The sequence below is a fragment of the Hemiscyllium ocellatum genome, chromosome 8 (assembly GCF_020745735.1).
Source record: "Hemiscyllium ocellatum isolate sHemOce1 chromosome 8, sHemOce1.pat.X.cur, whole genome shotgun sequence".
Classification (NCBI taxonomy): Eukaryota; Metazoa; Chordata; class Chondrichthyes; order Orectolobiformes; family Hemiscylliidae; genus Hemiscyllium; species Hemiscyllium ocellatum.
In genome coordinates this window covers 55,781,057-55,807,083 of record NC_083408.1, presented here as the reverse complement: position 1 = coordinate 55,807,083, position 26,027 = coordinate 55,781,057, and the positions used below count along the sequence as shown (strand labels likewise).

Genomic DNA, 26,027 nt, shown 5'->3' with positions numbered 1-26,027 from the left:
ACCATCACGGTAATGACAGAAATTGGGCAACTAGTGATGTTCTAAGTAATATAAAAAGTTTATCAGTCAGCTCACTATAAACCATGTGTAAATATTATTATAGTAAACAGTAATATTTTTTGATGGTTGATATTGTTTTGAACTCAACCATCCCCATTTGAGCAAATTCTACACAAGAGGACACCAAAAATTTGCACAAGATAATCCACTTTTCTACCTTCAGGTTATTACATTTCAGAAAAATAGCAGAGACCCTCAAATCAACCATTGTTATTTCAACTTCTATAATGACATCCTATTGATAAGTTGCTTCTTTTTGAAAAATCCATTTTTGAAGGCACTTATATTGCCTTTTTGAAGTCACAACTATTTTTCTTTATTCAAGTGGTGCAATACTATAAATTTAGCACTTTCATTTCCACTGATTAAAAAATGAATTACTATAAAATTCTTCTCATCATCTAACATGCTATAATATGCCAACAGCTTTTTAATTTTATTTCATGAAGTCTGTAATGCACTATCCAGGCAGAAACTTCAACTGTAAGAGTTTAATTCATCTCTCTAATCCAATCACATCAACCTTATTTTTCTTATCAGAGATTCTCATTTTGAATTAAATGAGCTCATTAGTTTTAATCAAAGCCAGAAAGATCAAAACTTACACTTAAATGCTTCAGATCAGAACTGTCACTCAGCCGTGTAGTTCTATTTTGTGAAAGCATAAAATCAGAGCCCCTTGGAGCTGTTTTTTCCAAGGAATGCTGATAGTATGAGAATGATAGATGTCTCTGGAATTAATTCAGTTCTTCCCCCTCCCCCGGTATGGTATGTAGGAAGCTCAGTGACCTATCTAACAAAACAGCAGCTTTGGTACTTGGCTGAGAACTGAGAGTTAATGAGATCTACTTGTGAAACAGGAGTATGTAATAACTGGCCAGTACATAGTGACCAAGAAGAAAGATTTTCACTGTTTTTCCAATTAACCTGAAATCATAAATGTGTTTTTTTTAATGCAGTTATTCATACATTTGTGGTAAATACTAAATACCAGAGCTTTAACTTCACACCACCACTATCTCTGTACCACCACCTCCTCACACACTCACCAAACCAGGTGAAGACAAGGTTGGCTGCATTTGATGGCACTGTTTCTTGCAATTCAATGCAGATAAGCAGGAGGCTGGAAGAATACAGCAAGCCAGACAGCATCAGGAGGTGCAGAAACCAACATTTCGGGTATAAACCTTCTTCACGGTTCTACTTATCTATCTTGGATTCCAGAATCTGCACTTCTTTTGTCTCAGTTTTTTTTTGTCTCTTGCAATTCAATAGCTTGTTAACATTATAGTCTAGGTTGACTCTTAAAAATAACTGGATATTTTGTACGCAAAACTGGAATGCTAATGCTTCCACATCTGACACCATGAAGCCATGTCTCAAGAGGATTTACTTTAAAAACAAGGAGTTCTCCCTACTTGGAGAACAATCCTTCCCAATGTTAAACCACAAGCTTCTTCAGCTTCATGATGCCTCATGAATTTATGAAAGCCGAGTCCTATGATTTCAACGAGTTTTGAACAACAAAATAGACTCAGACTTGCCTTCATAAAGGTGGATGCATTTTCCTGCAATTTATCTGCAAATGATGGGTGGTCAGGTTTGTCTGACGACAGTTGCTCTGTGCAGATTTGAAAATAACAATGCTTTAATTTCTTTGATCATGTTTGGAGCCACTAAAATGGGTTTGACAAACAACTATCTCTCTTGCCCTAAAATGGAATATTTCATCAAACTGTGAATAGCCCATCTCTAACTAAACCTTTCCTTTACAAAACCTCATTATCTCCATTTCTAGAATCGACCAATGTCTATGGAAAGCTTATTGACTTCCTTCAGCTCGACTTCCTGTTAGGCATGTCTTCCATTTTCTTAGTTCCTTTGGCTTCATTGGGTATGTTCTAATGACATCATCCTCCACACTAGAGTTTGTAAAATGTCTGACTTCTCAAACTCCTCTCTATAGTGTTTAATATGCCCCCTAACCTTGTTTGTTCCATATCCCATTCTTTTGTGTTCATCTTGTCTCCTCTTTCTCTGAACAAAGACAGAGTCCCTCTCATTCTCACTCAATCCCCACCTCATTCCTACTTCCATATTCAACATATCATCTCTTTCCATTTCCACGATCTCCAGTGCCATGCCACAATGAAATGCATCTTCCTTTCTTTTACCCTTTTAGCATTCTGAGGAGACTGTTGCCTCTCTGTCACTTTGGCCCATTACCTGAACATCTGCTCCCTTTCTCTTGGTATTTCCCTATACAAGCACATGAGTATAAGACTTGCCCCCTTCCTTTTCTCACTTATAATTGATACACACCCCAAACACTTCTTTAAGATGAAACATGATTAACTTTAGCCTGCTGCAATCACTGATCTCACTGCAGCTTTTTCTACATTGACAAAATCAAATTGGATTGGATGACCAGTTAAACAAATATTCTGTATGGGCCACAAACACGACACTGCTTTTGGTTCCTTATAAATTTAATTATCTATCCCATGCCTGCGCTAATTTACCTTTGTTCCTACATTGTTTCAATGAAGCTTAATGGAGGTTTGAGGATTAACACCTCATCTTTCCATCAGGCACTTTCAGCCTTGCACATGCAACATTGAGTCTAATGTTCACTCTAACCACCACATCTATTTAATTTCAGAGACCAAGTGCTGGTATTGAAGGATAGCTGTAATACAGCTATGGTGAGGGGAAAAGACTTTGGTTGGGGATTTTCTGTTGCTTCATGATTATAATGAACCAGCTATGCACAAATTGTAGCTGCACAAACAGGGGCTGGGAATTTTGCAATGAGGAACATACCTCCAATCTCCACAAGCCAAGAGTGTATTAAATACTCTCTACTTGCCTGGATGAGTGTAGCTCCAACATGTGAGAAGCTTGAGACCATCCAGCATAAAGCAGTCTGCTTAATCAATCCCCTATCCACCAGATGAAACATTCACTCCCTCCAACACTGGTGCACACTGCATGTAATATAAAGGGTGCACTGCAGCAACTCAGCAAATCTGCCTCAATGGATCCTTCTATATCTATGACTTCAAATAACTGAATAAACAAAGGAGCAAGCACATGCAAAGCACCCACCTTCCCCTTAAGCCACAAACATCCGGATTTGTATGTACTGTATATCACTATTCCTCCACTGTTACTGGGTCAAAATCCATTCAGAATGGCAAACGAGTGTATCTGCATCAGCAGTTCAAGGTGGCAGCTAACCACCACTTTCAGAACAGCAATTATGAATGAACACTAGTTATCGACCCTACCAGTGATACCTATATCCCATGAAAAAATGAAAAGAAATCACATTGTTCCTGGCCCACTGGAGTTCTTGCTTTGCCAAATTTGTCAATCTTTTCCAACTGTTGGCTGGTGTGCTGTGATCACTTACACCTCCTCTGAACCTATTATTTGTTCCATACCTGTCCCATCCTTTTGCCTCCTACTTTCATCACATCATTGAATTACTTGTGGCCTCTACTTGAACCTTTCCATTTTTGTTTTCCCTGGCTGCATATTTGTCTAAAAATTGTTGAATATTGTGCTGCATTTCACCACAAGCTTCAGGTTGGTGGGACAAAAAAGCAGGTCCTGACCTGCACTTGCCTGAAGCAGGGTAAAAACAATGACTGCAGATGCTGGAAACCAGATTCTCGATTTGAGTGGTGCTGGAAAAGCACAGCAGTTCAGGTAGCATCTGAGGAGCAGGAAAATCGACGTTTCGGGCAAAAGCCCTTCATCAGGAATAGAGCAGGGCCAGCTCAGCAAATGAACAATATAATTAGAATTATCCACCTGCAAGCTCACTGTCCAACAAAGGCAAGTTAGCCGTCAGTGATAGCTGAACCAGGTAGGAGGCCATGAGGACACTTCACAATGGCAGAAGTAGGTAAAACTTAAAATGTAGCGTGCTGAGGACTGCAGGCTTTGGGAACATGGAGGGAAATATCTCTGAGGGGATTATTGAGGGAGCTGCTTTTTTCTTGGCAGCCTCCTTGCATAGCAGGGTGTTTACCCGAAGATTAGTGATAAGGCTACTGCTCTGTAAATGGGTCTTTGTTATGCAGGCTGCTTCCTTCTGCACAACAGCAAAGGAAGAACAGTGGGGAGTTGTCCCAATGCGGCTGCTGTTATATTACCAGGTCCTCCGTGTTTATTCCTGCAGCCCTGGGGGCCAGTAAAATCCAACCCATTAATTTTATTTCTCTTTCTGAAGCCACGAGTGTTCCAGCATTTTCTGTTTTCATTTCAGTTTTCCAGTATCTAGAATTATTTGTTTTCTGTATAAGTTCCAATATTTTCAATTTCATAGACATCACTTCAACAACAAATAGATTAATGTATGGCCAACAGGAGTACTGAGGTCACTAACTATTGCGTGGGAAATTGTGAGTCAGTGAACAGAATCGATCAGCTACAGTGCAGGGTAAATTGCCAATAAACCAGGCTTCTGGAAGTGATCACACAAGACTAAAATCTGTAGCGGGGGATGTGCATTGGATGTGCCGATTATGTAACCACAGGAAACAAGCTGAAAATTCCAGCATATATGCCATAAAAATGATGACACATTGAGAGGATTGAAAACTAAGATAAACAAAACAGATTCTGAAAATAAAATTATTAAAAATGTGCCCTTGGTATAATTTTTTTTCTATTTTACTATAACCTAAAAACACACCAACTGTGAATGCTGAACATGGCATCTGATTTTTAGTTTAGCTTTTTCTATTGTCCCAAAACCAAGGGTTCTTTTTCTGTCTTTCTACTTCCATCTCTCTCAATGTAATGCAGAACAGGTAGCTGAATTTTACCAAAAATCAGCTCAGTGTCAATTTTGGGGAATTTCATAAAGGGTTTCTCCCTGTGAGCTCTGGAGAGTTTTCTCATGCAATTGCCCACTGCTCATCTCACTACATTCGCATCATTTCTCTCTGACACCTCGTTTGTACTGCCTTGCGTTAGTGGGGAAGTGCTTGCTACCATTGGGATATTCCAGGATTTATACCACCAGAACAACAGTTAAAGCCCAATTGGGCAACAGTTTAATCGCTGCCAACTAGGAATAGTTTCACAGTGCACATAGTTGGAGGCAAACAAAAAAGGGCATTTGGGTGACAACAGTGACACTTCATCAGTAACAGAACCTTACATTTATAAATATATTGTTGTTTTACTTCACCTATCTGGCTGATATTGTAAGTGCAACTACAAGAATCAAATTTTAAACCTACTCATCCTTAGCACAATACCATATTAGAATCCTGTAAAAGGAGTGCTGCTTCTTCCTCAATGCTCAGTGTCATATGACATCTTTATGGAACCCTAATGTGACCATTCCAAGTGGCTGATTAACCATGTCCAAGTCCCTGCTCTGATCTTTGTTTTACTGTGTCAGTACTCCCAGACTGAAAATAGTCTCTTGATCTGACTGAGGAGCAATCTTCTGAGACTTTGAGACAGCTATTTGATTGAGACACATGCTGTGTACCTGCTGCTTATGCTCCTCACAGGTGTGACATTGACTCAGCACTGTGCCATAAGCCAACATTATGCCATTTTGGCTGATCATTGCTGGAAATCATAGCAGCCTGCCTGGCTTTCTGTCTACACTATAAGTCAAGGAAAGACAGAAGCACAATGAGCCTGAAGGTTCTGAATGAGATGAAAAAACACAAAAAGGTGAAGCCAAGCAGAGATGCTGTGAAATCCAAGTAGGCAAAATGTGAGTGTGTGCTAAGACAGCTTGCCTGTATATAACAGAAGTAACCTACATTACTACCAGCAACCAGATATATTACCCAGCTCTAGAAGTCCTTGTGCAACACATTTAAGGAGCAATTTTTAAATTTGGTTTTTCATAAAAGTACCATTCATATCAAAGTATGCTCTCTGAAAATAATAACATGTTACAATATGATCCAATCACTTCAGCCTCATTTTTTATGATGTATTAAAGAGCTCTGAGATGCATTCTGCACTAATCCATGAGAAGGATTCCTGTGCCTGCATGCCTGGCAGGATCATTACAAAGCAAGGTGTCAATAAATTCCAAATGTAGTGCTGAAATTTTTTTTAGATTAGATTAGACTTACAGTGTGGAAACAGGCCCTTCGGCCCAACAAGTCCACACCGACCTGCAACCCACCAATACCCCTACATTTAGCCCTTACCTAACACTACGGGCAATTTAGCATGGCCAATTCACCTGACCCGCACATCTTTGGACTGTGGGAGGAAACCGGAGCACCCGGAGGAAACCCACGCAGACACGGGGAGGACGTGCAAACTCCACACAGTCAGTCGCCTGAGTCGGGAATTGAACCCGGGTCTCAGGCACTGTGAGGCAGCAGTGCTAACCACTGTGCCACCGTGCCGCCCCAATATGTAGAAACATATTCCACATGATTCGAAGATCTATGGTGATGTAGTGAAGCTGGTGTGTGTCCAATGCAAATCTCTGTCAATGGGGGTGCAGGAGATCTCTACCTATTGTTTGCACTCTGAGGTGTTAGAGAATGCAGGCCAAGATTGAGGCCTGGAGGAGCAAACCGCGAGATGGAGCCACTAGATACTCTTTCTGACTTGCATATTGTTTTCACCGCATGGAGAAGAGTAAACTGCATTTAAATGAGGTGAGAATAGGTGATAATGAGATGTTAATACATGCAAATGGGCCTCTCACCAGTGAGATTCTCATCTCACTGTTCAAATTTTGGGTGCAAAATTGGACTTCCCTCCTTGGCACTGAGAATCTATATTTTCTGATCTCAGAAAACCGTTTTCTCAAGTGACTCATCTTTGCCCATGCTGTTCAGGGCTAGGAAATTTCAGCCTGTGATTCTCATTATATCCGAAGTAGAATACATTATTTTTGTCTCTGTCTCTTTCTCAAAGGTAGAAGAGAAAGTAGTCTCACAGCTCAAGTCATAAATATTAATACATACAGATGTAAAATAGGTGCCATAATGAGAAATCTAACAATCGGATAGCTGTCTGCTGGAGATACTTCTAAATTCCTTAGGGTATAGGATTTACCTGAGGGCCCCCAGCTGGCAAGGAAAACTACCCAAGTACCATTCTATCATATGGGCAAGCTGCCTTCAGAGGACAGACAGGTTTTGGCAACTTGCCCCGACTGTTACAATGAGCCTGAGGATAAACATTAAGACAGTCGTCAAGTCTTCAGGCTCGGTGTGCCCCATAAGAATGTTATCGGTTACTTGCCCAAAAAGGGATTACAGCAAGTTTAGGCTTCAGTAAGTAGGATATATAGCAGGTATGTCAAAAGCAGGATAATATGATCACTGTAATCCAATCACTGCCTTTTAATTTTCTTTAATGGAATCCACAGCTTCATTTAGGTTTCTGTCAGATGTTCTGCTTTTCTGACAGAAAGTGTAATTAATTTAAAAATCAGCCTGGTGATGCATTTAAAATATTCACATTTCCACTTTTGTTATGTCAAGAAGAGCAATGATTAGACAAATTTTACACATATCTACCATGAGCCAATATATAATACCCAGACCTAAAAGTCCTTGAGTAACATATTTTATAAAGAACAAATTTTAAAGTTGGTTATTAATAAATGTACCACTCATATACACTCTCTGAAAAAAAACAACATGCTACAACATTATGATCAAGTCACTTTAGCCTCAGTTTTTATCATGCATTAAGGTGGGTAAAGAAAATCCTTCAGTGTTTGCTTCAATAAAATAATGTAGATTAATAGACAAGGAAGAGTTTTTGTGGTGCAATGGTATATCCTAACCTCTGAGCAAGTGGTTATGTGTTCAAGTCCAAATACAGAAGTTGCATTCATAACATGGCCAACCGGGTTGAGTATTATCTTAAAGATCTTTCCAACACATACAATGGCATGCAGTGAGAGCTGATAGTAATTCCTGATCAGCCATAAAATAAAAAGAATTGTGAGTCTCTAGATCATTATCCACAGCTCTATGCAATAATATGCATGTAAAAGTACAAGTTCCCACAGCAACATCTTGGGCAGCACTTGGCTTGGTTGGCTGGATGGCCAGTCTGGTTCAGATCTGTGCATGCTATTCAATCCCCACTCTCACCGGGGTGTGTCCAGATCACTCTCCCTAATGTATTCCTGGTACAGATCATGGCACTGAGAGTTGGATCTTACTTCAGGCAGAGAACTCAAGAAGAATATAAAAATAATAAAGAAGGTTAAAATATATTCAATGATTTTAGTACAATAACTGGAGAAATAGGATGGTTTTGAAAAGTTAAAATAAAATACAACATAGCTCAGTATGAAGTGTATTCAATAAAAAGGAACAATTTGACATTGATTTATTCCTGGTTAATTTCCTGAGGATTTAAATATGGGAGGGGAAACTTGGACTTTAACAGGAATTAAAGTTGATCTATTTACCATTACTGAAGTTTCACTTGATTCATAATAAAAATATAACTAATTCGAGCAGGAATGGATTATTTGGCCCCTCAAACCTGCACCCCTTGCAATAAGGCAATGGTTGATCTGATTGTGGCCAGAACTCTACCTTTCTGCTGGTCTCCCATAATTCTTGACTCTCTTATAGATCAAGAATTTGAAAATGGGAACTTAATTAATAAACTATAAATGGATTATATCAAAAGTTGGCAAAAAAGTGAAACTTCTAAAAGGTAAGTTTAAATCTTCCTTTGCAGAGCCAGGAAGTGTGCCAAGTTATCCTCTGCGTTTTACTAGGATAATTTCAGCTCTAGCTGCTTCAGAATCACTCTCACTCCATCATCCATTCAAGACTCTGCTAAATACCAATCTCCACAAGATCTATTAGAGCTGTAGGAGACCCTTGGGCTGAGCTTAGCTCTCTGAAAGCTGAGGTATAACCTAGCTGCGCCTGTTTCCAGCTGATAGTTGGAATGGAAATAGGAAATGTGCTGAGTGAGCAGCCAGCACTTCGCACCAGTTTCCCATTCAGGGAGTTTAAATTCTTCCTAAACATCAAGGTTGGGTGTAAAATTCAGGTGAAATGAGATTAAAAGTGAATCAGGTCACATTGACACAATTCATGCACATTTTAATGTCATATATTCCTTTAATGCAAGACACTTTTATTTTATTTTATTATTCATAATTAAATAGTAAAGTGTTCATTTGAGAAGCAGATATAGGAGATAATTGTAACCTAAATACTAAGTGGGAAACTGGTGTAATTGGGTAGAATATTGGTTGATATGCTTTACAACCCAATATTGCTTTTTAGTGACATTAATGTAGCGTTGCAATGGGGAGGGTCTCAAACCAACAATCTACTTGATCTAGCAATTTTTTAACAAGTTCAAGGTTAGAAAACGGCCTTTTGTTGAGTTTCTTTGAGTAGAGGAATTTCATTGCAGTACATATCCATGTGCTGTCCAGCGGAAACAATAGAAGTGCCACTACTGTTGTTCATAATGTTTAGTTAGACATATTCACACAGAAATTTATAATGAAAGGCATTGCCGGGAACTTATACAAATATCAGGTATTTAATATATCCTTAATATGCTATTCAGATAGGGAAACATCTCTTTCCTGTAAGAGAATATGCAAAATAATTACACAGAATGTTACATAACAGAATCTGTGCAACAAAGGATTGCAAAAATTGTAATTTGAAGTAAGGTTTATTTCTTTGACTTGAAAAACTAACCAAAACAAATGTAGCCACCGCAGAAAAAAATATGGCATTAGATTTCTGAGAGAAAATATAAACATGTTAATATCTGCATGCTTATCTCATTAAAAAGGATTTTCCATCATCAAAACTCATACAACTCTATATAAAGGAACATTAACAGAGTAAATGTCTAAGGGCACAGAAATAATGTCTTTGTTATTAATCATTTAAAAAAATTAAGTATTTGCTATGTATGCACTTCTCATTAAAGGAAAAAAACATGTCAAATGTTTTTGAGCAGCTCTAAATATTGTTTAGACAGATTATGAGAGAAAGTCAGCAAATAGCATATCAACAAGCAGTAAGAACTACAAAAATATAAAAATGAAGAGAATAGCTAAAGACATTAGTGATCCTGGAGACTTCAATACTGGAGAATAACAAATGAAAGAATGAAGGACACAAATAATAGGGAACGAGGAAAGGAGAAATAAATAAATTAACATTTATCTTCATAGTGGAAGACACTTGAAGCAAGCTAATAATGGTTGAACACTGGGGCAAAAGGGAAGGAGGGAGAAAATGAAGACAATCATTATTACAAAATAAATAGTATTGGGCAAACTAATGGGACTAAATGCTAACAAGTTCCCTGCAGCTGATGGCTCATATCCTAGAGTTTTAAAAGTAGTAGCTACAGAGATATCGAATGTATTAGTTGTTATCTTCTAAAATTCTCTAGAGTTTGCAAGGTCCCAGCAAATCGGAAAGCAGCAGATGTAACATCTCTATGCAGGGAAGGAAAATGGAAAGGAGTCTGTTCACAGCCAGTTGGCCTAACACTGAGCAAATTACAGGACATTTATAAAATCATATTTCAATCAGGAAAAGTCCATATATATCAATGAAAGAGAAATTGTGTTTGACAAACTTATCAGAATTCTTTGAGGACTCAAGGAGCAAGCAGGCTGGATTTAGGAGAACCAGCTTGGTTTATTTGGATTTCCAAAACAGCTCTTTGGATTAAGGTTTCTTACTATCCAAGGTAAGAGTTCTGGGTTTAAAAAATACCTGAAAGAACTGCAGATGCTGTCAATCAGAAACAAAAACAGAAGTTGCTGGAAAAGCTCAGCAGGTCTGGCAGCATCTGTGAAGAGAAATCAAAGTTAATGTTAACTTTGATGTCTCTTCACAGATGCTGCCAGACCTGCTGAGCATTTTCCAGCAACTTCTATTTTTGTTTAAGAGTTCTTGGTGTTGGGATAAGACATTTGCCTGGAAAGAGGGCTGGGGAATGACCAGAAAACAGAGAATTGAGTTGCAGGATTGCAGTCACAGAATCAGAGTTGAGCGAGGGTTGAAACTTACCATACTTTGGCCAAGTTTCATTTTGTCAAGTTTTCTACAGGGTTTCTATCTACGAGTTGTCACAAGCCTGTTTGTACTATCCCATATTCACCTCATTGAATACCTACCATGCCCTGCCATTCTTTGTCGCCCGATGCTCGGCCAATTCTACTTCTCATTCTAGCTGGAAGATCTCACTACTGTCTGGATATTCCAGAATGGACAGGCACCATTGGCACGTTAAAATGGCATTGCGCATCCAGATAAATGCTGACATTTCAAAGATGCCCTGTATGGCTGCACACAACCCAGAGGGCATGGCAGATAGAGTGGAATCGGTGATGCAACTGTGACCACATCCTTGACATTCTAGTGGATATGACTACTGCCGACAGAGCATTCCCTCAAATTATTGTATCAAGTACTGAAGACCGTGATCAGAAAAAGTAAGAAAGAGCTGAAGTAGCCAGGTTACTCCCTTGACTTCAATGTTAGGAATTCTCGCATCTAGTTCCTTTCCATTTCATGGTGCAATAGGAAGTTTCATATTAATGAGGTGAGATTCATTGTTAGAATTTTTTTTAGAATTAGAATCCTTCCAGTGTGGTAACAGGCCCTTCAGCCCAACAAGTCCACATCGAAGAGTAACTCACCCAGACCCATTCCCCTACCCTATATTTACCTCTAACTAATACATATCCCTGGACACTATGGGCAATTTAGCATGGCCAATTCACCTAACCTGCACATCTTCATGATTGTGGGAGGAAACCAGAGCACCCGGAGGAAACCCATGCAGACATGGGGAGAATGTGCAAATTCCACACAGGCAGTCACCTGAGGCTGGAATCGAACCCAGGTCCCTGGCGCTGTGAGGCAGCAGTGCTAATTACTGAGCCACCGTGAAGGTGATTATGAGCAACAATCCCTGTTATTAGGCATCTCACCATTCCCTAGCAAGAACCTATTCTCAACATTCAGCATTTTGTTGGTAAATGCAACTTGTTCCTGTTGATGGCAGAAAAAAACATATTGGACTTCTCAAGCAATTCTCCCACATTTCTCGCCATTGTTGATGTTAAAATTCAACTCTGAGTGCTTTTAAATGAGTGACTGACCCAAGTACTTGCAACATTTACTTTACAGGCTTTCTGCATGGCGAGTCCTTTGATTACTATAAGCAATAGGTAAATACCAGCAACAGCCAATGGTTCCCAAGAGGCCCTCCTACCATTGACCTAACCAGGATAATGACAGGACGATGATGGGGCTAACACCTGATTCAAAGTTCCCCCAGCACCAAGCTCACCAAGGTGGAGTGGGATTAAAGTGAACCTAAAGCAAAGTAGATAGATTAAGTGAATGGGCACAAATGTGGCAGACAAATATAATGTGAGAAAAAGTAAGGTTATCCAGATGGTTAGGATGACTAGTGTCGCAAAATATTATTAAATGGAGAGAGATTACAGCACACTGTCGTATAGGAGAATTAGAGTGTCCTCATAAATGAAGCACACTAAACATCGAGGCACAGTGTTCAGGAAGGCAAATGGGTATATTGGTTTGCATTGCATGGAAACTGGAATATAAAAGGAAGGAAGACTTGCTAAACTGCACAAGGATTTGTTGTGACTGCATCTATAGCACTAAGAGAAGTTTTTGTTTCCTTTCTTAAGGAGGGATACACTCTATTAGAGAAGGCTCAAAGAAGATTCACTGTTTGGTTCCTGGGATGAAGGGCCTTTGAGGAGAGGTTAATCAGTTTGGGCCCATACACAATGGAGGTCAAAAGAAACAGAGAGATCTTACTGAAATATATCAGATTCTGAAGAGGCTCAACAGATAGATGTTGTGGTGACATCAAAAACTAGAGGATATAATTTCAGAATTTAAGGGTCACTAATTTAAAAGGGAAATGAGGAGGAATTTCTTCACTCAGACAATCACTTTTTAAAAATTATCTACTCTGGAAACAATGGAAGTTGAATCATTGAATATATCCAATGTTGAGATAGACAGATTTTTGAACTATAGGGGAATCAACAGTTATAGGGAACAGGTGGGAAAATGTCCTTATCTGCGTGGGTTTCCTCCAGGCACTCCGGTTGCCTCCCACAATCCAAAGATGTGGAAGTTAGGTGGATTAGCCATGCTAAATTGCCCGTAGTGTTAGGTGCATTTGTCAGGGGAAATGTAGAGAAATAAGGGAATCGGTCTGGGTGGGTTACTCTTTGGAGGGTCAGTGTGGACTTGCTGGGCCGAAAGGCCTTTTTTCGCACTGTAAAGGTTCTAACCTCTTAGTCCAATATGACATCAGTCATCAAACTACTGAATGACAGAACAGATATGAAGAGCATTTGGGCTAGTTCTGCTCTTATTTCTTATATTCTTATGCTTTTAAAAGCAGAAGTAAGAACTTGCAATAATGTCCATCCACTGTAATGGGACAGTGAGTGGGTGGCATTCACATAAAAACAAGGATCAAGTTCCAGAGCTTCACACCCTGTTTGAAGTTTCATACTCTAGCAGGAAGTGCAGGTTGAAAATCAGCTTATGATATTTCAACTCCATCCCCAACTTCCAATCAAATCTAGTAAGGCTCACTTTATAAACTTACCTCTACAAGGCACGGTTAGAGGTTAAAATGAGGAGTTAAATTACAGTTCTTGAATTAATTTCTTGCAGACATTCATATTTCTGTAAGTTTGGCTTAGCTGATATGAAACCAAACATACTTACACGATGTGGTCTGGATATAGAGGAAGAAAGAAAGACCGAAGTTAAACCCAGGTATCACATTCTATTCAAAATAAAGTGTGAAATATGCCAGTAAAATTCTTTCCACCTAACCTTGGAGAATTGAAAGGGGTGGCATATAAAAGATGGAAAAGAAATTGTGATCATCAACTCACTACAAAAGGTGAATGTAGTTGTAAGTAATCAAACATAACGTACTGAAAAATATCCAGTGTGAGGGAGTCATCTTTGCAGAGGAGCTACAATGAAGTGTATTTCAAATAAATTGAAGATAAAACATGTCACTAAAATATTCAAGAAATCAAAACCATGGCCATGTTGATATAATTTGATAGATAAATTCAAGCAATGAGATAAAGGACAATTATCGAATGTATGAATCTTCATTGTTCAAATATCTTCATCACTGTTAGAACCCAACCAAAACAGATTCAATATTCTGCAAAAATATGGAATGGACAGTAATCCTGACTGTGTTTTCTGATAATCACATTTAACGATGTCAGATCGTGGTGAAACTTATTTTAAGGGTGGGAAGGTAGCTCAGTGGTTAACACAGCTGCATCACAGCGTCAGGGATCCGGGTTCAGTTCCAGTCTCACGTGACTATTTGTGTGGAGTTGGCACATTTTCCCCATGTCTGTGTGGGTTTCCTCTGGGTGCTCTGGTTTCCTCCCATAGTTCAAAGATATGCAGGTTAGGTGGATTGGCAATGCTAAATTACTCATATTGACCAGATATGTGCAGACTGGGTGGATTAGCCATGGGTAATGCAGAATTACAGGGATAAGTTGGGGGAGGGGGTGATATGCCCTTCAGAGGGTCAGTGTAGACTTGATGAGATGAGCAAAAAGGCCTGCTTTTAAACTTTAGGGATTTGAACATCTGAGGGGTTCTAAATTGTGAGTCCAGTGACCTTACCACTCTGGCTCTGTATCCCATCAATCTCCTTTGCTCCCACCAAAATAACTAAGTCTTTCCAATTTTGCTCTGTAATCAAATAATCCCCAACCATATCACTGCATTCATTCTGATAAATTTTCTCTGTACCCTCTCAAAAATCATCACATCTTTCCTGAAGTATGATAATTAGAACTGAATGCAAGACTCTCATTGAAACCTATTTAGAAGTTTAGAAAGGTTCAGCATTACTTACCTACTTTTATACATGATACCTCCACTTAAGAAGCCCAAAATCCCATATGTGCAATACTCTCCCAAAATGACCTGCTCCCCTGAACAACTGATGCATGTACTCCCAGGTCCTTTTGTATCTGTATTAAGTCTACATTGCCTCTCCCTGTCCTTGCTGCATAGGTGCATTCTGTTACACTTTTATGGATTCCATCATGCTACTTGCCTGCCTGCCCATTCAGCTTCCTCTCAAGTGTAATATTTTCTAACCAACCTGTTCAGTGATATTATTGCAGGAGTGCGTGGGACTTGAACACTGTGCTCCTGACTCAGAGATAGACACTATCATTATATCAAAAGAGCGCTCTCCCCCTCAACCTTAAAAATCCTAAGCTTGAGCTGGAGCAGCTGGAATCACTTATTACACATAAAGTCACCCAAGGCATGAAATGTCCATAAGTTCTCACATGATGCAGCAACTGCAAGCAATAATCTCAGATACCATCCATGAAGTGAATTGAAACTGTTCTGAATTGGTACCCAGTTTAAGCTATTAATTATATTGAATACCTCTAAACCTACTCTGACTTTGCAATTATTAACTCAGTATTCTACTAGCCCAGTTAAATATTTTTAATCTGCCAACTCTTAATTTGAATGAATCACTGTGACGTAAAAGCTTCAGTATAATCAAATTGAGAGTCCAACATTTTATAGCCGCCTTCTACAGAAAATGTTCAATCAAGGATTTGGGTAATTTTCAAAAGGCCAGTTCTGATTCTGTATTCACATTGCATTTTTAGTGATCACTGAAACTGAAGAAAGTAAAAATGATCAGATTAGTTAGATTTGGGAAAGATCAGTACATCTACTCACACGTCCTTGACAATCCTCTGCTGAAACATTTCGGATGTTTAAACTCAGGCAATTTATTAGGAATTGTAATGTCTTATTAGTATTGGTAAAGTTTATGCATGGTAATAGATCTTTTTGGGAGTAACAGTTTTTTTTATAAATGAATTAATAAAAATAAATACACGAATTAGGGTTTAATAAAGGTAATGAGGCAGGAGATGTGTTTCAAGTACAGGATGTGAAATTCCCAAGGCAATCCAGAGTAAGCATGCCTTGGATAAGTGTTTGCAGCTTGAGGAAGTTTGCCTCAAAATTTATGAGCTGAAAGCTGAGCTTCAGACACTGCAATGCACCAGGGATGGGGTATGTTAACTAAACATTTTATTCCAAGAAGTAGTCACAACTTTACATCTGATTTGGTCAGTGTTCCGGGAAAAGAGCACCTACTGCAAGCTTTATCCATGATCAGACAGGGATGTCCTGAGTCATGAGGGGCTCTTAACTTGCTTCCCTTATTTTCCCTGGACTAGACTCACATGCTTAAATGCTTGCATGAACACATCCCATCACTTCAGCGATTAATAATCCTGGTCCCAGTCTACAAAGTGCCATCCTGTGTGATCTCTTCATCCTGCAACACCTGTTGTATCTTCCTGTGTACTTACTTGATCTGAGCAAGATACGATAATCATATTCAATAGACAGACTTTTCAACCTCAATATACTATTTCTGACAGTGAAACAGGAATCACTGTTTCTGCTCTCTTGCTTTTTGCTGATTTCCACATAGCTATTATTAAAATGTAAGACTTAGTGGTATACACAGTATACACACGCGATCATGTGGAAGGAGAAGCTTTTCACCAATAGAATCTGTCACCTGACAATGCTGGACAGGTTATAAAAGAGCCTCGTCATCGCAGCCATAATATTTTTGCCAAGCTCCATCACAATTAACAGAAGTCTCTTTCACAGCACAAGTGTGACACAAACGTTCCTCAAATTTTAAATTTCTTTTGTAATTATTTCACATGACATTGATTTAACTTTATTCATGGTTGCATCATCTTTACTGGTTGAGATAAGCTTAGTCAGAGAACTAAATGTATTGGCATGCTTCATGGTTGATACGCACTGATTGTTAAAGTGAAGTTAAGGACATTTCTTTATTGTGGAAGAACAATGAGTTGAATCTTTCATTTTTATTGGCTAAATGTCAGTGTTATCAAGTTTCAGGAAGGAGGTTTCTGTTCACAATACTTAGTAAGATCTCTTGACCAAACTCACCTCATTAATATCTTTACCACTCCGAAGGCATCCCTCTTGCCTGATTCTAGTTGCATTCCAGAAAAAACTTACTATTCCCTGAATATTGGCCAAATGACCAGCATCCCACTACCAACAGCAGTTTTAAAAGGCAGTCATGTATCTAGATGAGCATTGGTATTCTGAAGCTGCCTGACTAGTCAAAGCTGTTATCGGAGAAGAGGAAAACAATGCTAATAATGACCTGGAGGTATCACTTGACAGGTTGCCCCAGGGTAGGCTGTGTTCCTTTTGGAGAATGCAGGAGAGGAAGCCGCACCAGTGCCTTGCTGTTTGGTTTGAGTCACCACTCAGGTCAGCGCTCTTTCTATGTCCAAGAGGATCAGCCAACAGTGGTACAAGAAGGTCAACACTTTCTCTGCTCCATTAAGGGTAAAGGCCACACTCTTCCCTCTGCCACCTCATACACATTCACTCTTTGTTATTGAACTCACTTCCCACAATGGCTCCACTCTCACAACTGCATGCAAGCTCAGCTGGCACTCCCTTCTATGCATTGCTAAAGGACATTGTCTGGGATGACTCTCAGCAGGGATATTTTAAATGTTGTTCATAAACTCAAAGCCTTATATGAGGTCTCTGCCACTCAACACCCTGAGATAACCAGCCAATGGATAGTATCCTTGAGTCCCCTCTATTGTTATCATGACTATCTATTCCCATTCACTTCCTACTGCTACCAGGACACCTGTCCTTTCCCACTTCACTCCTCATGCCTCCAACCCCACTTCACACATCCTTTTCACCATTAATTCACTCTGCCTGTAACTAATTGTAATGCAAGCTGACATTCTCCTGCTCCCTTTCCTGTGGAGAAAATTTCAACAGGAAAAACCACTAACTCTGTGTAACTATATGCACGTCATGTTTAGACAAGCAGAAATCAGATGCCACAAGATTCTCAATGGCTGCTGACTTTATTATGAAAGGACAGTGTAATTTCAAAAAATTTAATTTGATGAGTATTCACCCCACACAAGGTCATTACAAGTAGGAATTTATTACCAGATGATACATGATGCTGAGCTAATCTCTAAATTTAAACCTACCAAAATTTCAGTTCTCATTGAATTACGTTATGCCACCTATTATATTTCCTGCATTCTTATAAAATCCCACTACTCCCTCACTAATGTCCTTGCTGGGTTGATAGTTTTCAGTGCATGTTGTGCTGTTGTTTTTTCTTGAATCTTGAAGGTTTAACATCTGAAACATCATCAACTTCTTTCAAGTTCAAATCAAACTCAAGGTAGCATATTGATGATATGCATCTGATTTCCTTACTTGCACTTCACTTCTAAGTAATTTCTCTGCAAATAAAGTAACATCCTTTCATAAATGCTTTGAAGCAGTTCGAAGTGGTGTGAGAAAAATTACTGAAAATCGCTTGTGGTCAAGCTCCAGCATCACTTTCTTTCCCTGGTTCAATAGCTCCCGAGCTAAGACAATAGCCAGGCCCTCTTTCTTGATCTGTGTTTCACATCCTTCAGTTTGTGTTAATGCTCTGGATGTGAACACAATCACGATTTGCTTTTGCCAGCCAATATACAGTACCTCAGCCTGATGTTCTCACACTATTTGCTTGAGGCAAGTGAAAGCTGCTTCTTGTTCTGTGCCCCATATCATTGACCGTTCTTTGCAGTGTGCTTGCATAGGGGCCCTGATGAAAGAAAAGGCAGAAATCTGGCTAGGTGGTTCTCCAATTCAACAAATTCCTGAGCTACATTCACTTATTCTGATTGTTACACTTCTGCTACATCCTACATTTTATCAGGATCATTTTTTTCTCGACTTCAGCTATCTTTAGTTGCAGTTTTCTCTTATTCAGCTTCAGGACTGTTTAAGAATTGTTCCAAGCTGGAACCCCAACTTTACTCCTGAAATCTTCATATGTGGGTTACCATTTTGAGCAACTTCTGTGAAGCTCATGACGTTGCATGTAGAACAAATGTCTGATACTTCAAATTACCTTGACTCTATCCTTTTGTAGTCATAAATCCGACCGTTACAAACCACTTTCTACTTCGGGATCTGATGGCTCCAACTAATTCTAGGATGTTGAGTGATTCATCTGAATCATTATCTGAGATCTCTCCAGCAACCATCCTTTGTTCTTTCTAGCATAATTCTGGCATACAACGAGTTCAGCTTCTCGCAGTTCAAACACCGCTTTCCCCATGGTGGGCATGATTTGTTTTCATGTCTGTGGAGTGATCTTCAGTATTTATTCCAGTATTCTATTCTTCATATTTCTGCTGGCCCCTACATAATTTGTCCTTCCTTTTGATCATTAGCTTGTGCTTGAAAGACTTGGACTTCCATTCCACATAGTGTAAAGCTTCATTAGTTCTCTCACCTCTCAGCTTCTGCACATATTAACAGCTTACTTGAGAATAAGTTTCCTTTCTCTTCACAGATATGATTGCACATCAGCTTCTCTTGTTTGTAAGATAATCCTATTGCTGATAAGATCATCCTACAGTTTCCCAAACTCTCACAATTCATGTAGACATCACTGTACAGTCATATGTCAATTAATATTTCAAACTCTTGTGTTAAGCACAAAGCATTCATATATGACATCACTACAGGGTTAAAACTAAGTCTTCAAGGACTCTGATATTTCACACATTTTTCTGTCCTTCAGTGAGGTCTAGCATACACTATGACTTGTAGTACTCCTTTTCCATTCCTGATAATAGAGTTGCTACTCTTATTTGTTCAGTTTCTTGTTTAATTCTATGGCAATGTTATATTTCTGCAGCTGAAGAATTAGCAGTACACTTTCAAATTTCCCTTCATGTCCATAACAGCAGTTACTTGAAAATTCAACATCACAATAACACATTCAACTATTTATGTTCCGTAAAAAGTTGCAGACTGAAGATTAAATTATTTTCTGTTTCTTCTCTTTATTTGCGTTGGTTCTCTTGTTGCTACCAAATTTCATAGTATCCCAGGGAGAAAGTCAGGATTGCAGATGCTGGAGATCAGAGTTGATAGTGCAGCGCTGGAAAAGCACAGCAGGTCAGGCAGCACTCGAGGAGCAGGAGAATCGACATTCGGGCATAAGCCCTTCTTCAGGAAAGGCTGACACACAGCTGCACATTTTTGATACCTGATTCCATGTAATGTGTAAAATAATTGGTGTCCTAAAATCTTTCTGTACATATTGTGACATCAAAGGTTGTGTGAATATGACAAACCACAGTTCACACAGGTAGATGGTTAACCACAACAATTTAAAGTCTTCATGAAAAATCTCTAGGATTTGTGTATATTCTGAGTACAAACCCAATATTAAGGGATGACTTTATGAATCCTGGTTATTTTACATTTACAAGTGGTATTTTAGATCTCATTTGCACAAAATCGACATAGATAATCAATCTTACATACATTAACCCTTGTGTGTGTTGTACATTACATCTATGTACCAGAATAGCCTTCATATACCAGCATAAATACCGTGACCTTTATATGTGGAAATCAGAATTAATGGTGCCAAAAGGGTCTACAATTGGCATTGGTAACGTTATGACTGAGATTAAGAGATAGCACAGTCTCACTCTGTCTGTCTGTCTGTCTCTCTCTCATTCCCACTGCTCCACTGGTCACAACATATATTTGTGTTTTATCCTTGATACTGATATGGTCAATCGCGTGCCGGGATGGGACCATTCGCTGCCGCCGCCGATGAGCCACTGCCCTTTCACCGCCAAGGATGCTTTGCCACCGCCCATTGGCTGCTGAGGACGATTTGCAACCGCAAGTGTTTGTAACTCATTTTTATATATAAACCAATAAAATCATATTTATTTCACCTCTTTCTAAAATTAATATGTACTATGTTGTTGTATAAATAAAGGGGACTGAGAATTATGAAAGAACAGGCGGGATGGAAAACAGTCAGTACGTATATATATATTTCCGGTGGCAAATAGTCTCCAGAGGTCAAATGAGCCCAGTGGAGAAACGCTGGTAGCGAACCGGCAGTGGCTCATCGGCGGCGTATCGTCACCAACCCATCACATGCATGCTTCATATTAGTTTCTGAATAAAAAATGTCTAGTAAACAACTTTCATGTAATAAATAATAAAAACAAGACTTATTTGACAAAGAAGCAAAACCAATTAACCCATCATTTGAATTATTTAAGTCTAAATATTTACTCTTTTAAGATACCCAAGCAGACACACAGTAGTTAAAACAAATATAAATAAACTATATCTGTAGTGATTATATTTGGAATAAAAATGGAGGTCAAATATTTGCTTTTATTCAAAAAATGTAACAACAAGATATGAAATGTTCCACATGGCTTTCAGTCTGGTACCTTAGTACTGTGGACAGCTGGCAATGGATCATTGCAGTTGTCACAGGGACCATCTCAGAAGCAGAACATTCAGGGGATGCCAAGAGAACGTCTTTCAGAAGCTTCTCATCGCTGTTGAAGTTTTTCAGCTTTCTCACAAGATCCTCAAGAGGGTTTCTCAGAAAGGTGACAAAGGTGTGCTTACAGTATTCCCTCTTCTCAGACTACACCTCAACAGAACTCCAGAGAAATAGCCCAACTCCTGACAGCTATAAAATCATAGATTTGAGTTCCAGCAAGTCCAAGCAGTTCTACAAACTTAGCTGTAAACTTTAAATGTGTGACTTCCAGTAAATGACCCATACTATCCTTCAATTACCATTGCCATTTAGAAAAACTGTCCAGTTATCTCCACAGCAGTTCAAATATACCAATTTTCACTATTCTTTATTCAAGCATCCTCAAAAATTAATAAGAACTTAATTGCTTTCATTAGTAGTAATTTACTCTCCCTTAACTCTGAAAATTGATCTAATGTTACTTTCACAGGGACTTCTCTCTGTTTGGGTTAAAGCATTTGCCTGAAAACAAATGGTAGTCTGTCCCAGGCACTAAGTTTCTAATTATATGATTTGAACCTGATGAAAATCTTAAGAGTCACACATGAATGAATGATATATAAGTAACAGCACTGGCTCAGATGCTTCTGAGTCACAAGGTTCCAGGTTCAAACTCCACTCCAGGGCTGCAGCCCAGAAATCATAGCAGTACAGTACTGAAGAAGTGGTGCATTCTCAAAGGGTGTCATCTTTTGGATAGACATTAAAGTGAAGCTTAATCTGTCTGCAAGGGTGGATGTAAATAATCCATCAAAGGTGAGAAGAGAGTTATCCTTGGTGTGCTGGCAATCATTTATCCCTCAATCGACATCATAAAAACAGATCATTTGATCATTATCACAATGGTATTTGTGAGAGTTTACAGACTGCATACTGACTGCAGAGGATCCAATACTCCCAATAAAGTGTTGGCTGTTTTTGTTATAAAGTTATGAAAACAAAACATAGAATTTAAATGTATTGAATGAGAATTTGAAAATATGAGTGATTTTTATATGACGAAGTCTGTATTATCTATATAGAACTGTATTTTATTTTAGCTCAGCTTGGATCCTGATGTCTATCCAGGGAGGATGATGGGTGAGATGACATGATGTATATGAGGACAAAGAATGGTGAGTGGGAGAATGATTTAGCATGGTTTGACACTAAATTGGCATAAAGGTTATAATGGACCAGAGGGGTGTATGAGTTGACACTGGCTTAGCATGAGGGATATAACAGACCATGGAGGACATGATTTAAATTTGCCTAGGAGCCAAAAAAGGAGCAAAGGGAATGGACAGAGATGTAATATTTCATCATGCAGAGTGATGCAGGGTTGAGAGGGTGCGAGTTGGGCCTAGCGGGCCTAACACATTACGGAAGATTTATGTCAAACAGTTCAGAGAACTAAGATGGGCCTTTTTTGTCCAGTCTGCTTGGTCTCTTAGAGCCTGTGTGGCTCCTTCCTGTCTGTGACAGGCCGAATACCATCTTGCATTGCGCCCGACCCACAAATGAAGTTCTCACCATTCAGGACATCTTCTTCCCCATAGCAAATGCAGTAAGCTTGGAGTTTTTGCAATTCTATGCTCCTGCCCTGCCATTGAAAATTGAGGCAACTGTTTTTAAATTTAGGGTGAAATGAAGAAGTTATATGACTTCTGTTGCTGTTTGTCTGACAATTGGTTGGGCAAATGACTGCTAAAGATTAAAAGATGGCCTAAATAAGGAGTAAGGTATTCACACTTACAGACAACAATGAAGGCAGCTAAGATACCTGTGCTCAGATTGTGAGTTTCCAAGTCACAACAAATTGTTAAGGATGTCAGGTAGTAAAAAGTATTTTGAGCTGTCCATTTGAATTCAAGATTGGATATACTTGCAGTCTATAATCAGCAATTGCATGTTTGGGTCCATGTAATTCATATTGCTAGAAGGACAGACAGAGACAATCATTGCAAAGATCAGGTTATAGGTTTTCCAGCAGTATCACCAAACATCACAGACAGCTGAGTCAGTCTGCCAGGGTCCAGGAGAGACACAACAACTGGAGGCCACACTACAATTGCATTGGAAGCTTCCATGTGAATTGAAAAGGCCAAAAGTTTGAGAGTCAACACAAGGCTGAAAGAGAATCATCAGTAATACTCTTATACCAGGCTGCAAAAGAAAAGAACAGACATATTTTGGACTGATTCTGGGAGAACTGAATTTTTACTGAAAGGGCAGCATGACGTTTTATTATACTTTCATGGGATGTGGGCATCAATGGCTAGGCCAGCATTATTGTCCGATCTTAATTCCTCTGGAGAAGTGGTGGTCAGCTGCCTTCTTAAACCAGTGCTATCAGTGAGTTCCAGGATTTTGTCCTTGTAACAGTGAAGGAAAAACGACATAGCTCCAAGTCAGATTGATGTGTGGCCAGGACGGAAACATTGCACCTACTGTTCTTCGATACGACAGAGGCTGAAGGTTTAGAAGGTACTGTCTGAGATGCCTTGATAAGTTATGGCAGTGCATCGTGTAGATAGGGCACACTGCATTTGCTCATCAGTGGTGAATGTGTTGGATTGGGTACCAATCAAAATAGCTGCTTTATATTAGGTGGTATTGAATGTTGTTGGTGCTACACTCAGAGACAAGCAGATGGCATTCCATTGCTCTTTTATCTTGTGGATAGGTTTTGTAGAAAAATAAAGTGAGTTACTTGCCTAAGAATTCCTAGCCTCTAATGAGCTTATATAGCCACAAGATAATAGTGGCTGTTGGAGGTCAATTATGTCAGCCAGAGAACTTGACTGAAGGAGTTGTTTAGAGTCCTTGGCCCGACCATCTTCAGCTGTTTAATCAATGACTTTCCCTTCATCATAAGATCAGAAGTGGGGATATTCATGGATGATTGTACAATGCTCAGCCCCATTTGTGACTCCTCAGATACTGAAGCAATCCATGCCTATGTGTAGCAGGACCTGGACAGCATTGAAGTTTTGGCTGATAAGTGTCAGGAAAAATTCACACCATACAAATGACAGGCAATGACCGTCTTCAGTAAGACAGAATCTAACTGTATGTCACAGTGTAAACTTCCTGGAGGGTGGAGCCATTGACCATAAACAGAACTGGGCCAGTCATATAAATACTATAAGACCATAAGACATAGGAGTGGAAGTAAGGCCATTCAGCCCATCGAGTCCACTCTGCCTTTCAATCATGGCTGATGGGCATTTCAACACCACTTACCCGCATTCTCCCCGTAGCCCTTAATTCCTTGTGACATCAAGAATTTATCAATCTCTGCCTTGAAGACATTGAGCATTCTGATAAATGACTTAAAGGCAGAGATTGATAAATTCTTGATGTCACATGGAATTAAGGGCTACGGGGAGAATGCGGGTAAGTGGTGTTGAAATGCCCATCAGCCATGATTGAATGGCGGAGTGGACTTGATGGGCCGAATGGCCTTACTTCCACTCCTATGTCTTATGGTCTTATGGTCTTATAGTATTTATATGACTGGCCCAGTTCTGTTTATGGTCAATGGCTCCGCCCTCCAGGAAGTTTACACTGTGACATACAGTTAGATTCTGTCTTACTGAAGACGGTCATTGCCTGTCATTTGTATGGTGTGAATTTTTCCTGACACTTATCAGTCAAAACTTCAATGCTGTCCAGGTCTTGCTACACATAGGCATGGATTGCTTCAGTATCTGAGGAGTCACAAATGGGGCTGAGCATTGTGCAATCATCCATGAATACCCCCACTTCTGATCTTATGATGAAGGGAAAGTCATTGATTAAACAGCTGAAGATGGTCGGGACAAGGACTCTACACTAAACAACTCCTTCAGTCAAGTTCTCTGGCTGACATAATTGACCTCCAACAGCCACTATTATCTTCCTCCAGTTTGACTCCAACCAGTGGAGAATCTTGCTCCAATTCTCATTACCTCCAGTTTTGTTGGGGTTCCTTGGCACAACATTCAGTCAAATGCTGCCTTTACGTCAAGGACAGTCATATGCACCTCATCTCTGAAGTTCAGCTTTCTGTAATGAGATCAGGAGCTAACAGGCCCTGGCAGGAACTGAAGTGATGTTAGTGATCCAGTTATTCATTTGCAGGTTTTGCTTCATAAACCTATCAATGATAAGCAAGTTTTCAGAAGCTTTGTAGCAAAGGTTGAGGTTTTGGATGTAGGTTTGCTCGCTGAGCTTGAAGGCTCATTTCCAGGCGTTTCTTCACCCTACGAGGTAACATCGTCAGTGGGCCTCAGGCAAAGCACTACTGAAAATTGCTGCTTTCTATTTATATGTTTGTGTTTCTTTGGGTTGGTAATGTCATTTCCTGTGGTATGTTATTTCCTGGGGTGAGGTCACTTCCTGTTCCTTTTCTCAGGGGGTGGTAGGTAGGGTCTAACTCGATGTGTTTGTTGATAGAATTCCGGTTGGAATGCCATGCT

General features: G+C 39.4%; 1 protein-coding gene across 1 annotated transcript in view; it reads right to left on the bottom strand.

Moving 5' to 3' along the window:
- The window catches only part of LOC132818253 (neuronal PAS domain-containing protein 3), a 1,297,641-nt gene that overhangs the window by 89,798 nt on the left and 1,181,816 nt on the right, over positions 1 to 26,027 (bottom strand). The gene's annotated exons all lie outside the window — the stretch shown is intronic.